Below are 14065 nucleotides of genomic sequence, written 5' to 3' on the forward strand. Positions count from 1 at the left end.
CAGTGAAATGTGCATTGATTGCTGAGGCGTGGGTTATGTGTGTGTGTTTGTGTGTGTGCGTGTGCTTGTGTGTGTGTGTGTGTGGGTGTGTGTGTGTGTGGGGGGGGTACGTGTGTCCTTAAAAACAAGCTACTTCATTACTTTGGCCAGAATTATTTCCAATAGACCGCAGTGAAACACAGAGATATTTCTACTCACAGGTGGTGATTGTTTTTGGAGGATGTTACTCTGGGTGTGGAAACATCTGGCTTGCCACTTGAATATAAACAATCATGGGTGGGTGGATGAGCTTGGTATCTTTCTGAAAGAAGCTGCAATTATTACCAAAAGTTCTTTCACATGGTCATAGTAAAACACTGATGTTGTATCCAATCAAAAATTGGTTTCAGGCAGGGCAGTCCTTTTGTCAAAACAACAAACCCACTCTTATCTAATCATATCCATGTGATAATGAATCAAAATTTTCCAGGTCAGTGGGTGTACAAAACAAGATGCATATATTACTTTGGAATACTTTTTACATGATCACTGCTAAATAAACCAACGTGCACGTATTCAAACTGTGATAATTAGGGGAGTGAGATTAGCCTGCATATGAAGGGAACAGATCACTTCTAGACCTTATCACAGGTAAAGGAGGCTAGATCTAGATTGTCAAAAAGTGTATGTGTATGTGTGTGTGTGAGGGGCATCTGTGTGTCAGTGGATGCGTGAAACAAGCTAAAATACAAATGCATTGCTATAGACACAATTAACTTTGTATAATTGCAATGGACTGTCAGAGGTCTGTACAGTCAGGAACATAATTTCTGAGGGAGTAGAAGAAGTCTGTGTGTGAAAGTAACTGACTTATTCTCACTTTATCACAATTAAATGATTATACAGCAGAATTCTCAAGGGCAGTGATGTATGTGAAAAAAGTTTAAATTACTAAGGGCAGATTTCCTTCTCTTGATTGCAGTCTGTCAATGGAGATGTTCCCTGGTCAGCTATGTAGCATAGAAGTTTTGGCCTTGACTGTTGCTCAGTTGATGACCCACATTCAGTTGATCACCTGAGTAGTGAAAGAACCAGACACAGGTTAAAGAGAAGGTGTTTAGAGTCCTGCTATGAGCTTTACCTGGAGGAAGTGCCAAATGTCTTTACTTGTATTAGCTAATTCGGAGAGAACAAGAAGTAAGCATGCACTATGACTGGAATATCAGTTATGAGGAAGTACGTATTAGCAATGGAATAAGCAGAGTTGACATTACTCTACATTTTCGAGGAAGCATTGAGTTGTTATCTGCATTCACAAAATCTCCTTATATGTGCTGGGTGATGATCATGATTCCTGGCTTTACCTTACTCCTGGTGACCTAGGACACTGGAGCTCACTATAAATGAATGGCTCAATTGGAGATAGAGCTTTGGTGGTCTGAATCATGGTGGGGACCAAGAAAAGAGGTGTACCTTGTCAGAAAGTATTATTCTGTGTAGGGAGTGTCTGTGTGTATAACTGAAAATATTCCTGTCATAGTATAAATTACAAGATTTATATGTAGATGACTTACATGACGTCTCTACAGTCAAAGAAATGCACAGTCTCAGAAGTGGCTAATTGTGGGGCATTATGTGTGCACAAATATTTAGACCTAGTGTATTTTGGTATTTCATCAATAAGATGAAGACACAAAATTTTTTGTTATTGTTTCACAGTATACCTCTGCTTGATAATTCAACCCTTAACACCCAACAGTCTTATTTTTTCATTGCATTTGGTTTACAGTTTATTTAGTTTACAACAAATGTCTACATTCCTTTTCCTTTTGTAGTCAGGTGTCCCATTAACTTTGTACCTATCACAACAATATTATTTTATCTTATAACTGAAACTCTAAATATGTTGCCAAGAAAGTATTTTTATATATATAGAGGTGGGAGGTTGGCGTAATGAAACACAAGGTGCAGGGTTTGATTCTCACATGGAGTAATTGGCTAGGCTTAAAATGGCCCCTGAGGACAGTTAGCCTAGTACTAATCTAGGAATCTATGAATAAGTCAAATTGTTTCAGATCTATAACCCTGTATCAGTAGGGGGACCCCTAATAGACATGCCCTGATAGAATGTTCTAACATTGTAACTGGACTATGTTCGTGTCTCTACTGCACAAGTATATGACATGTGTTTGCTGTAAGAATGTAGTACAAATACAAAACATATCTGGATTTAACTAGCATTACATCAGAAACAAACATCTTATGTATAGCTCTATAAAGGTGAATTTCATTGTAAATGAAACTATGTCACCACTAAAAGTCCATGTACAAGGCATGACAGTACCATCTAGATGTCTTTGAGTCAGTGATAAATAATTAAGTGCAGAATGTCAGTATAAGAATCCAGGTCTACATAAAAGTTCTTGAGTCTTTAAAAATAACCATTAAAAATTTCAAAATTCTAAACACAGGACTACAGCTCCAGTTTGGATATTTTTCCCCGATCCTGCTACCCTTCTCTTATTGTAGTTTTAAAAGGCTGTGCCTCTGGCTTCCAACCTGTATGGTAATCTGACTTCCAAAGTCTCACCCCCCCCCCCATTTCATTGCTATTGTCTGTTGTATAACCTATTTAAGTACTTCCCCACCCATTGTTTTTCATACATCCATAATACCAAGCACCCACGCAGCAAACCAGTATTGCACCTGAGTAAACCTCACTTACTACAAATTGTCTACAGCACATGGAATAGTGCTGCGGTAGTGTTGTCGCCTCACAGTAAGATGCTGTCCGGTTCGATTCTCAGCTAGAGCGTTTTCTGCATGGAGACATGCGTGAATGGGTGTACCTTCGTTGAAGGTTGTGCGTCAGGGCTGGTAACTCGGCACGTAAAAATCAACTACCAATCATTAACGGACCGGAGTTCCACTATGGCGACCCCTAACCGGGAAAAGCCGAAAGGCACAATAACAACATGGAATAGTGATAAACAGCACTACTATCAAATCTCAGCACAGTTTAACCTAGTCTAGTGCCAAACCTCAGAGACCTACCAAGGAGACCTCTGTATAACCCAGTCCATTACCTACAGAAGCCCACCCAAATACAAGTCCAGACAATGTAGATATGCAATTTCCAAATGGCTCTGTAGCCAGGTTCATAGATATGGGAATCCTGAGACAATGCAGCAATTGTCTCATGTTCACAGACAACCATTTGATCCTTAAAGAAACAAGCACATGATGTGAGAGATGCATGTATACAATTTACTAGAGCCAGACATCTTGCATACTAACAAGGTTGTCAGGAACATACACATACCACATACTACATCCACTATACATAGTGTCCACTACACACGCACACACATAGACCAACCTGTGCTGACCCACAAAAAGAAATCTTCCCAAACCTCAAAGACCTCCTAAGCCTATAAATGACAATGCCTCTTCTCAGCAATCTTTAAAGCACTCAGCAAAAGTAACACCAAATGCCACACATATACCTACACAGATCTATATCACTACATCGACAGCTAAAAACACTGAACACCTTTACGTCTACACTGCTTAACTGATAGCAGAAAATGCCAAATGGCTAGAACAGCGATTTTTTTCCCAGGGAAAATTACACTCCATTACACTCCATGTGGGCATTAATGACCTGAGATGTATTTCCCCTACACTATATGAACAGACGGATTCACTTCAGAGCTTGAAAGCCTAAAATCTTGCAAGTTCAAAAGACTGAAAACTCAAAATACTGACTCTCAGAATACTGTAAACACACCAGAATGAGAAACCAATAAAAGACAAACCATTTACCACTTCTCAAAGTATAAGCAGGGGGAAAAGCCCACCCTGCACCCTCCCACACCTCCTGATATGTAAATATGTCAACTCCAAGATCACACTCCACAGAATAAAATGGTAAACATACCATTATGTGTTTCATGACTGCCTGTTTTAACCTTAGTCATGTTCCCTTCTAACTTGCTATACTACAACATAACTCATGTTAGTGTAGAGAAGTGCGATCTCAGAGCTGATATCTTTAAGTAGCAGGGAGTTGCTTATACTTGGAGAAAAGTAAAATGGTTTGTCTCGTATTTCTTTCTGTATATACGTCTTCTGGAATATAGTAAGTGTTGGTATCCCATGTGTTTTCAATATTCTGAGATTCAGTATTCTGAGATTCAGTATTTTGAGTTTTCAGCCTTTTAAAATTCAAGATTTTGGGCTTTCAAGCTTCTGAAGTGAATCCTAACAGACACATCATTAATCTCTCTGAATATGTGTCTCAGGCAGGTATAGGTTTGTAGGTAAATGCTAGACTATTAGTCTGCAGAACATTACACGCCTAGCTAATAAAAAAGGCCAAAATCAAACCCTGTGCTGTCTATCTGTGAGGTTAACATCTTAATCATTATGCCATTGCTGTGGTTTGATTAAGTAGCATTCTGCCTGCTCCAAGCATGATGCCATATTGCAAACACAAGATGGCTGACTTCAATAATTGGCCCAGTTTCTGGTGTCTTTCCAGGGAGATTCAATATTTAGCATGGGAGGACATGGTTAGCAAACCATGTTGCTTTGCAGCTTCTGAGTATTACCTAAAATTGTATACACCCCCTTAAAACCAATGTGCCAAACTGATGGTCAGTGCTGCCAGCTACACTGAGCAGAGTAACATAGTGAATTTGCTGGCTGACAAATTCAGCTCAAACTTCATCTTCCACTGCCTCCTTGCCTCGCTCAATCAAAATACCCTGTATGTAGTTTAATACACAAGATGGCTCATAGTAAAATTCCTTCTAATTAGTGTGCACAAGGCAGAAAACAAATCCCAGATAAGTCATCAGCCATTGCAGGATGCATGTACACATTTACATGAAATGTTACTTGTGAGTTATTTGGAAGACTATTTCAGAAACAGAACATGTGAAAGAAAGCCACGTGGGCAAATTAAGGGCTCACAAACTCCACACAAGGGCACCCAGACAGAGAACAGAACTTAGAAACAAAGAGCTGTGAGGCTATAGTGAGTCACTGTGACATCCAGAGTGGATAAAAAATGCACTACAGGCAAGCGAAAAGAAGGATAAATCATTGCAAATACAGTACTGCTGATGCAGTCTAGGCTTATGCGTAGAGATGGCAGCTAGAAAGTGAGGGGTATTACCATTCTGCATGGGGCAGAAATGGTTAAGATATAAAAGCAAATGTTTAATAAGACACAGTTAAGGATGAAATTAACTTTTAATAGGAATTGCAGCTATTCCATTGATAAAATTGTTTATGCAATGCAGTGGGTAGTTGGCAGTAATAAAAATAGGTCAGACTAAACAAAGTTAAGTGTCTTTAAGATGAAAACTGGTGAATAGTGGTTGGGAGAAAGAAATAATAGCTAATGAAATGGAAAAGAAGAAGAAAAGATTTGATGAACTTAAAAGAGACAAAGTGGGTGAAATTATGATGAAATATGAGCAGGAGTCTGCTGGCTTTGTAGTGCAGGAAGACAATGGCTTGCCTGTGTTTCAACTGACATGGGTTCAAACAGAAGGCCCAGGAACTGGACTAGAAGACCAAAGAAGGGTGGGAATAAATGGTGGATGCTGGCTCACCTGCATAGGAAAACATTTAACTGTTTAAGCTTTACCTTGAGGATGACAGGGCCAGCAGTGTCAAGCTACCAAGGCAAACACTTATGGCCTACCAAGGACTGGATGAATTCTAATTATAGCACATCCAATTTGTGTGGCTTGATATGGAAGGCTGCAAAAATGCATTAAACCTGCAGAGTGAATAACAAAGTTTAGGAAACTTCAGTCATCCTTTTACAATGTTTTGGAGATCAAAGATTTCACCTAAATTGCCAGTCAGAAGTACTTTAAGAATCGGTTAATAAACTACTGCAGAGGCTGGATGGTTGAAACGGGGAACACAAAAATAATCTTAAAATAGATGAGAGATTACAGGAGACTATGGATTGCTAGTAGGAAGAAGCAGAAAATAAGAGCATGAGACAAACAGATGGTATATCAGGAAGAAAACTCTAAACTAGACATGATATCCCGGTAAAATAAAAATGAATGCAAAGAGAATAGAATGCTTAGGAAAGTATGCATATGGAAAAATATCAATATCTGAGGTGCTGTAAAATTTTAATAAGACTGTACTGGTTATGTTTTCAGTCTTTGGGCCTGAATGTATATCTTAATTACAATCCACAGTGTTCAATTTGCGTATGTTACTGTGTCACAAATGCCTTCAAGAGGCAGATGAACTTTACTTGAGCATTCTTCATTACATAGTTACTTTGATGTTACTCCTGGTTAGTACAGGCAATAACAAAGAGTCTTCAGGAGGATTTCTGATAAAGTGTTTTGAATTTTGTGTGAAAAATGAAAGTGCTCAACTGTTTATTTAATAAACTGACATTTTCGTGGCTTAAGACACTTTTTATTTTGGATCATGGTTTACACTCCATTCTGGTGGAACATCCTCTACTTTTTTGGTTCATGTTTGATTATTTAACACCTTTATTTGGATGATGAGGTCTCCGTGATAAAGAATTTGTATCAGCCTAAGGAGGAGGAAATAAAAAGACGACATCGCAAAGTTACATTGTTTGACTGCATCTAGAGTGTGCCTGTAGAGCTGAAAGATTAGTTTATTAAAAAAAAAAAAAACATACTCCCCCCCCCCCCCTGGGGGGGGACTATCATGAAGTGGATCCATTAAATTAAAGAGGATCTTACCATTCTCATTTCATGAATACTGGATCTCTTCAAATGGAACTCATAGAATAAATGTTGCAATTTTGCATTCATGTCATCTTATACTGAAAACTTACAGTCCAGAATGTTTAAAAGTAGAGGAAGATCCTTTTGTGAAACTTGTTTATAATAAAAAATAACCTTTAGTAAAACATACAGTTATTGGTTCCAGTTTGATAAAAAGTGGCTGAACAAAATTTCATTAGAACTTGAGAGTAATAAATCACACGTTCTGACAGTAGTGTGTATATAAGGCTGCGCAAACGGGGCAATCATCCCAAGCACTGTCTTGTCCCGGGAGCAACTCACCAATATAAAATGCAGAAAAACAATTGTTTCTAGTGAAATACTTTTTTATTTCCCTTTAAAGGAAATGGCAATTTGTACATCCTAAACAGATGTCTGAAACCCTCCTATGTGCCTCCTGCACATGCTTACATCATCTTGCTTGGACACTTCCCGAAAAGACCTATGATTGTCTGCACAGGTAGAGGGGATCCGTGCTGTAGTGCAAGAAAAAATGTGTTGCACTGTATCATTGGCATCCATAGTGAGCTGAGGGATGTAGTGTTTTTCCAACTGAAATTGCTCACTGTGGGTGCATTTGGAGCATGGGGATAGAGACTAAGGAAGAAAGAAACACGTCTCTGAAGTAAGTAGGGCTGCTTACTAGTTCATTTTGGTGCTTGTGCATACTTGGACAGACTACTGAAGGGATCTTTGTAGGGGGAATTATTCATTTTTGATGTCACTGGAGTGCACACTTGGACAGACTACTGAAGTGATATTTGTGGGGGAAAGGATTCATTTTCATGTCATTGGAGTGTTAGTGCACATTTGGACAGACTACTGAAGGGGTAGTTGGGGGGAAATGTTTCATTTTGGTGCTTGTGCATACTTGGACATATTGCTGAAGGCATCTTTGTTGGAAATTATTACATGAACAAACTACTGAAGGGACCTTTGTGAGAAATTACTTATTTTGATGTCATTTGAGTGCTTGTGTGTATATATATATATATATATATATATATATATATATATATATATATATATGTATATGTATGGATAAACTACTGAAGTGATCACTGGGGGAAATTGTTCAATTTGATGTCAGTGAAATGCTTGTGCATACATGGGCAAACTACTGAAGTGATTGTTGTGACATTTAGAGAAAGAATGCAAACAATGCAGCTACACTACATGATAGCCAGCAATGCAGCAAAGCCAAGCATAATTGTAATGTATATTCATTAAATTTTAAAATGAGGATGTAGTAAACCCTTCTAGTATGAGTCGGTGAAGAATAAACCCCCTATTGATCTGGCTCAGTGAAAATTAAGTGTTATTTGCAGGGGTGGCAGGCTCTCATGCATCTCTAATGTGGGGATCAGCCACCTACCCCCTCCAAATCTATATTACTAGTCTCATGTTGGTCATTGAAAGAGTAACATATGTCTGTGCTACTCATGAAAGTAATATGAGGGGGCATACCTCTTAAATTCGTAGGACAAGAAATCTGGACAAAGCTTAAAATAACGGGGTCAAACTCCCCAAAACAGGGACGGGTTTTAAATATTGCTCTTATAAAGTTTAAACTTAGATATTTGCTTGAATAACAGAATTTGTATTAGTTTGTATTTTGTGAAGGAAAAGAAGTCCGAAACACAAATGTATGTCATTATTTAATGAGCTCAATCTTTACTGATTTGCCAGAAAACCACACGTTTTATGAGGTGAAAATCCAACATTTTGCAAATCTGGACAGTTGAGATGTACAGTTAGGGGCCAGCACATGTTGCTTAATAAGCTTAAAGTCTGTTAGTGGCCTAAGTGAATTTATGAGAAAAATCAAACAAAATGAAGCCTCACTGTACTCCATATTCTTAATAGGCTTCTTGAGGTCACCATTAGAGTACATTAAAATGTTCAATATTACTGCAGATTTGCAGAATAAAAAATTGTGCTGCCCAAAGTTTTATACTGCATGTCTTGAGCCAGACTTTGGCACAGGGCTTTGGAAGCCTTTTTTCCTTTGGTGTTTAAGCAACTGAAGAGTATAATAAAATAGGATAGGTGTATGTAATGAAGCATGAAATAGTTATTGGATTTTGTATTTAGGATTATTACTGGGCTTTTATAAGATGTACGTTTTAAATAAAATGAAGCTAATTTTAGTTCAGATGCTTCCTTTATTGATGACTAACATGAGAACTAGATATACACTTATCATGGTTTGTTTTATACAGTCACAAAAAGGATTGTGTGTGTGTGTGTGTGTGTGTGTGTGTGTGTGTGTGTGTGTGTGTGTGTGTGTGTGTGTGTGTGTGTGTGTGTGTGTGTGTCTAAGTTCATTGGTTAGTACTAGGCTAGCTAGCCTTGTGGATGTGAGATAAACCCAGTATGACTCATAATGTCTGAAGCAATTTAATCCAAGGTACCATTTTTTTGGGGAGTGAGGTTCCCAATAATTTTTGATTTCTCCTGTTGCTTACGTGCTTACACTTTACATTTATCTTTATGTATTGTTACATTTGGGGGTTATTTTATAACCTAAATAAGGCATTCAGAGGTACAGCTTATATTGTCTAGTAGAACACACCCCTCTTGCAAAACAGTAACCAAACACTGTATAAGTATCTGATGCCTTATTATGCCACTGGGGGCATGCTGTTAGCAGACAAACCACAAATTGCTGTGCAGATAATTCATTGTTTACTGAAATAGCACTATTAATATATTTTGTTATAAGAAGCTATCAATATAACGTAAACCAGGTACAAATGGTGTCTCAATGCATACTAAAGTGTTTTGTGCAGTATAAATTATAGATATATTTTGAATGGTCAGGATATATATTTTAACTGTTTCTCCCTTGGGTTATGATTTTTCTGTCTGTACCACAGCCACAGTTCATGTTTTTCTGGATTGGAGTTCATATTTACCAAGCTATTAGTAGTATAATTTGTTATGCTGGTGTTGGCATTTGGGCTGTACCAGCAAGGAGATGTAGACTTTGCTGATTTTATTATCTGAGTGTTTTTTTTTTTAATTGCTAAAGTTGTGCTGCGTTTGGTTATGAATTACATGACAGTTAAATCAATAACTCTGAAAAATGCTTCAAATGTTCAATAAAACTTCCTGTTTGGAGCCTTATGGTATATGTTTTTGTGAAAAGTTGTTGTCAAGGCATTCAAGGCATTTCTTCCAGCAACTGTTCAAAAAAAAAATATATATATATATATATATATATATTTATATATGCACATTGGTTCTGTGTGTGGGCATCCTGAATGCAAAGTCATTTAAAAAAGTACTTATAAAAATGAAACTATTTCAAGAAGAAATGTGTAAATTAAGAGGAACCTCAGCTAGTTCTTATACTTGAGCAGATACCAAATTTAGACTTCTCTTACTTAGATCAATTCCTTGTGTTAAAGTTGATAGAACAAGGGGGCTACCTGTTCCAGAAAACTCTGCATACTTAGATATATATGATGAAGTAGTGATGTTAGATGCTATGGGCAATACATTACTACATAGACAGCCAAAGATACAGTTATGTTGCAAGTTCACAAATTTGTCTTGAAAGGCTGGTTTAAAATCAGTTAGCCAACATTAATGTAATACTATTCCAGAGCACCAGCATTGGGTATCATACTATTCCAGAGCACCAGCATTAGGTATCACAAATGGAACTGTATTTTCTATGCAGATGATGTAGAGGGATACATTTCTGACTATGGCCCAGACGACCCGAGTTTGAATGGTTGCTTGGTGGCCTGATTATGGCAGTAAAGAGGATGGCTGCAGCCTTCATATAGGGTGGTGCACTCAGTGACAAACTTGCAAATCAGTTTCACTGATGAGACTGGAGAAACAACAATGTGGTGTCTCATGTGGCTGTGGAGCTGTCCTGTTGTCATCAGCCCCTTGTGAAAGTGAGGGGCACTTCACTGCTGATCCTCATTTTATACCCCACTTATGGGCTGTCACTGGTTAGGCTCATGGGGCTGGAACACAACAAAAAAATCTCAAACTGACCCCAGATGACAGCCTAAATGATGGTCCCTTCTGGCTGACCCACACACTCAGTAATGGGAGAATGAATGACCTGATTGGCTGGGAGGGGGGTGATGATTGGCAAGCAGAAAGGTTTGGGGACAAGTTGGAGCAAAAATAATGAGTACTGTAGAGGTCTAAAGAGACAGTATATATATAAGGTCATTCTGTGGTATTAAAAAAGACACTTTATGCTCATCCTGGAGCACCCAGAATAAATAGCTTAGTCAGAGCATACAAATGCTAGCCTGGCATATATCAAAATATGAAAAAATAAGTAAAGACATGTTATTAGTGCCATGTAAACAGTAGAAACTGTGAAATGCACCTTTTACCTCATGAGAGTACCATAAAATTAGATAATGACAGACTTGCAATGCAAGTCTTTCTGTAATGCTTTGTTCCCTTCCTTTTTCAGGGTGTTTTCTCTGTTACAGTGCAAGACTTAACAAATAAGACCCTTGTGCTCCTTTGCTGACTGTCATCTTGGCAGTTAATGATCTTAAAATGTATAAATGGCTTTTACGACCTATTACTTATTCTGTTATATATTTTTCATGCATCATTATGTAACTTGCATATTAGGAGCTCTCTTCAATCTTGTATATAATGTATGGTCAACTTTATTGCTTGCCTTATATTTTGATTATTTTCTTTTATTGTATTCACAAATTGTACTACTTTGTTATTGTCTTAATATTTGTAATCATTGTTCTAGTTTTTTTAATTCTATTTAATGTGTACTGTGGAGCTTTCCTCCCCAGACCTCTGCTGAAAATTAGCTCATACCCAGTTGGACTTTCCCAGTAAACAAATGTCAGATAAATAAATAAATAAATAAAACGATCTTACTTGCCAGTGACCGTTTTGTCGAGTAAGGTACATTTTAATAATGGCAATAAGTAGTCATTGGTGGTCAGTGCAAGTGGATGAACTATCACAACAACAGTAGTGCGGCAATTTTAGTCACATTTGCTTAAAGCAATGTTTAGTGTCAATAAAGTATGACTTTCATTTCATTTATTACCAGTTTCACTCAACAGCAGTATTAATCATTTATAAAAAATGTGGTACAAGTGGAAAGGAAGAATATGCCATGTGGTATTTATCAGTCAACTGCCCAACATTTTTTATACCCTCTGAGGAGTTTTTCTGCTTCCAAAGCTTTTCCCATAAATAAGTGGTATGTCAGCTTAAAATTTGGTTGTGTTGAGTTAATACTACTATTGAACAATTCAGTGTCTGAGTATATGCTTTGGTTCATAGGGACACATTACATGGCATCAATAATAGTAAAAAAAAAGAAAGAGAGTAAGAATATATAGTTATAAGGTTATAATGGCACATCTAAACATCACTAACTGTATTATTTCTATTACAGGTATTGCAGTCATGGTCATTTTGTGGGAATTAAGGCACAAGTGGTGCAGAATCACTGAACAGGCAAGCCTACTGTTTAAAAAGTTTGTCAGAGAAGAGAATGGACAGTCATTGGACTCATTGCAAAGGGCAAAAAGAAAGTCCAAAAAAAAGATATGGGGATACAGGATCCAAAGGAAAAGATCAAAAGTAATCCCACAGGTATGGAAGCAAATAATAATGACATTAATCAAAATAATGTACAGGTCAGTCACACTGATTAGCATTCACTGATGCATTGAATGAAGAAGAGAGGACTAAATTATCTCAAGTAATTTGTAACACTAACTTACCAATTGCAGAACAAGTTTTTCCAATAGATTAGGAGGGTTCTTCAGGTGCAAGTTCAGGAAGTATTGTGGTCAGTAATGTTTCATTCCCATTATTGCCTATAGATGATCAGTAGTCAGACCAACAACCTTAACATGCCATAGTGGATTATCTTCAGTGAGACCTCATCAAGCCATGGCTACTAATGGTTCATATATCACAGCTCATATATTTCAGCCAGTTAAGGAAAAGATCTGATACATAATGAGGTTCAGAGAATTTTGGATACTAAGGAAGGGGGTTCTAGGAATTTAATTGAAGCTCTAACAGTTCTGGGAATACGTCAAGCCAAGAATTTAAAGCTTAAATCGTGGGATAATTGGATCCTTGGTTTCATTTATTACATGGTGGTAATAAAAGAAAAGACACCTAATCTCACCTCTTCTTTGTAATCGTATCTCCTTTATCATAAGAGAGGTTCATTTTATAAAAATAGGGTACAGCGTGATTAATATATGATCAACATTTCAGGAAACTCAAGGCAAAAGATAAGAATATGAGATAGGAAATTAGGCACACTGATGCCTGACTTACCTTCATGTTATAGAAGCCAACAAATATCTTTTGGAAAAAGTGAAGAAAATGGATTGCCCAAAACCAAGCTATGCTGGGCATTGAATGCAGGCAATTCCATGGGACCTTCATTCAGGTATTCATATTCATGCAACATTTGTGATGGGAGACACCCTGCAATTATTTGCTTTAGGGATAATAAATTAGCTTCAACTATAATTCAACAGCAAGGTAAAGTACAAAACTTTCCAGATACAGTGGTAGCATGGAGCAGGAATTATGTTTGAGGGTGCTACAGAATATTACATTTTTGCAGATTCAAGTAAGGCAATATGGAATCACATACTTAACAAAGCTGAGGCTTTGGAGGAATTGTTCAAGGGATTCCAGAATAAAGTGAGAACAACTTTTCTAGTAAATGGGTATAAGTTTGGCTTCCCCATCAAATTAAATACTAATTATACAAAGGTCCATAGAAATTATTTAAAATATTTTAAAGGTAAAGAGCATATTTTGTAAGCACTTCTGCATAAAGAATGCAAAAAATAAGACTAATTGGCTGATTTAAGACCCCCTGTTTAAATCATATGTTATTTCATCATTAGGTTTGATACCCAAGAAAAAAATCAAGGCGAGCGCCACCTCATACATCACCCAGCATGTGAAGAGATGTCATCATTCCCTTCAACAAAAACATTGTCCTTTCATGCTATCAAATCAACAACAATACCGTAAGTGCCTATGAAGTGGTAAGGGATCTGGGATCACAAGTTGACCGTTACCTTAACTTTGACCACCATGTGTCTACTGTAGCAAGGAAGGCTTTCTACATAGCACACTTGATTAGTAAAGGCATCATCTCAAGAGCAAAGGAGGTTATAACCCCTTGATACTCGGCACTAATCAGTTCCATAATTGAGTACAATGCTCCATTTGGCATGTACCATACAAATCACCTGCAGCAACTGGAGAAACCTCAGAGA

General features: G+C 37.4%; 1 long non-coding RNA gene across 1 annotated transcript in view; it reads left to right on the top strand.

Moving 5' to 3' along the window:
- Positions 1–14065, top strand: part of LOC122797301 — a 170060-nt gene that overhangs the window by 39031 nt on the left and 116964 nt on the right. The window contains exon 3 of the long non-coding RNA XR_006364059.1: positions 12202–12401. This is a non-coding gene — a long non-coding RNA (uncharacterized LOC122797301). The remainder of the gene's footprint in view (positions 1–12201; positions 12402–14065) is intronic.

The sequence above is a fragment of the Protopterus annectens genome, chromosome 3.part0 (genome assembly GCF_019279795.1).
Source record: "Protopterus annectens isolate FY-2018-M chromosome 3.part0, PAN1.0, whole genome shotgun sequence".
NCBI lineage: Eukaryota > Metazoa > Chordata > Ceratodontiformes > Protopteridae > Protopterus > Protopterus annectens.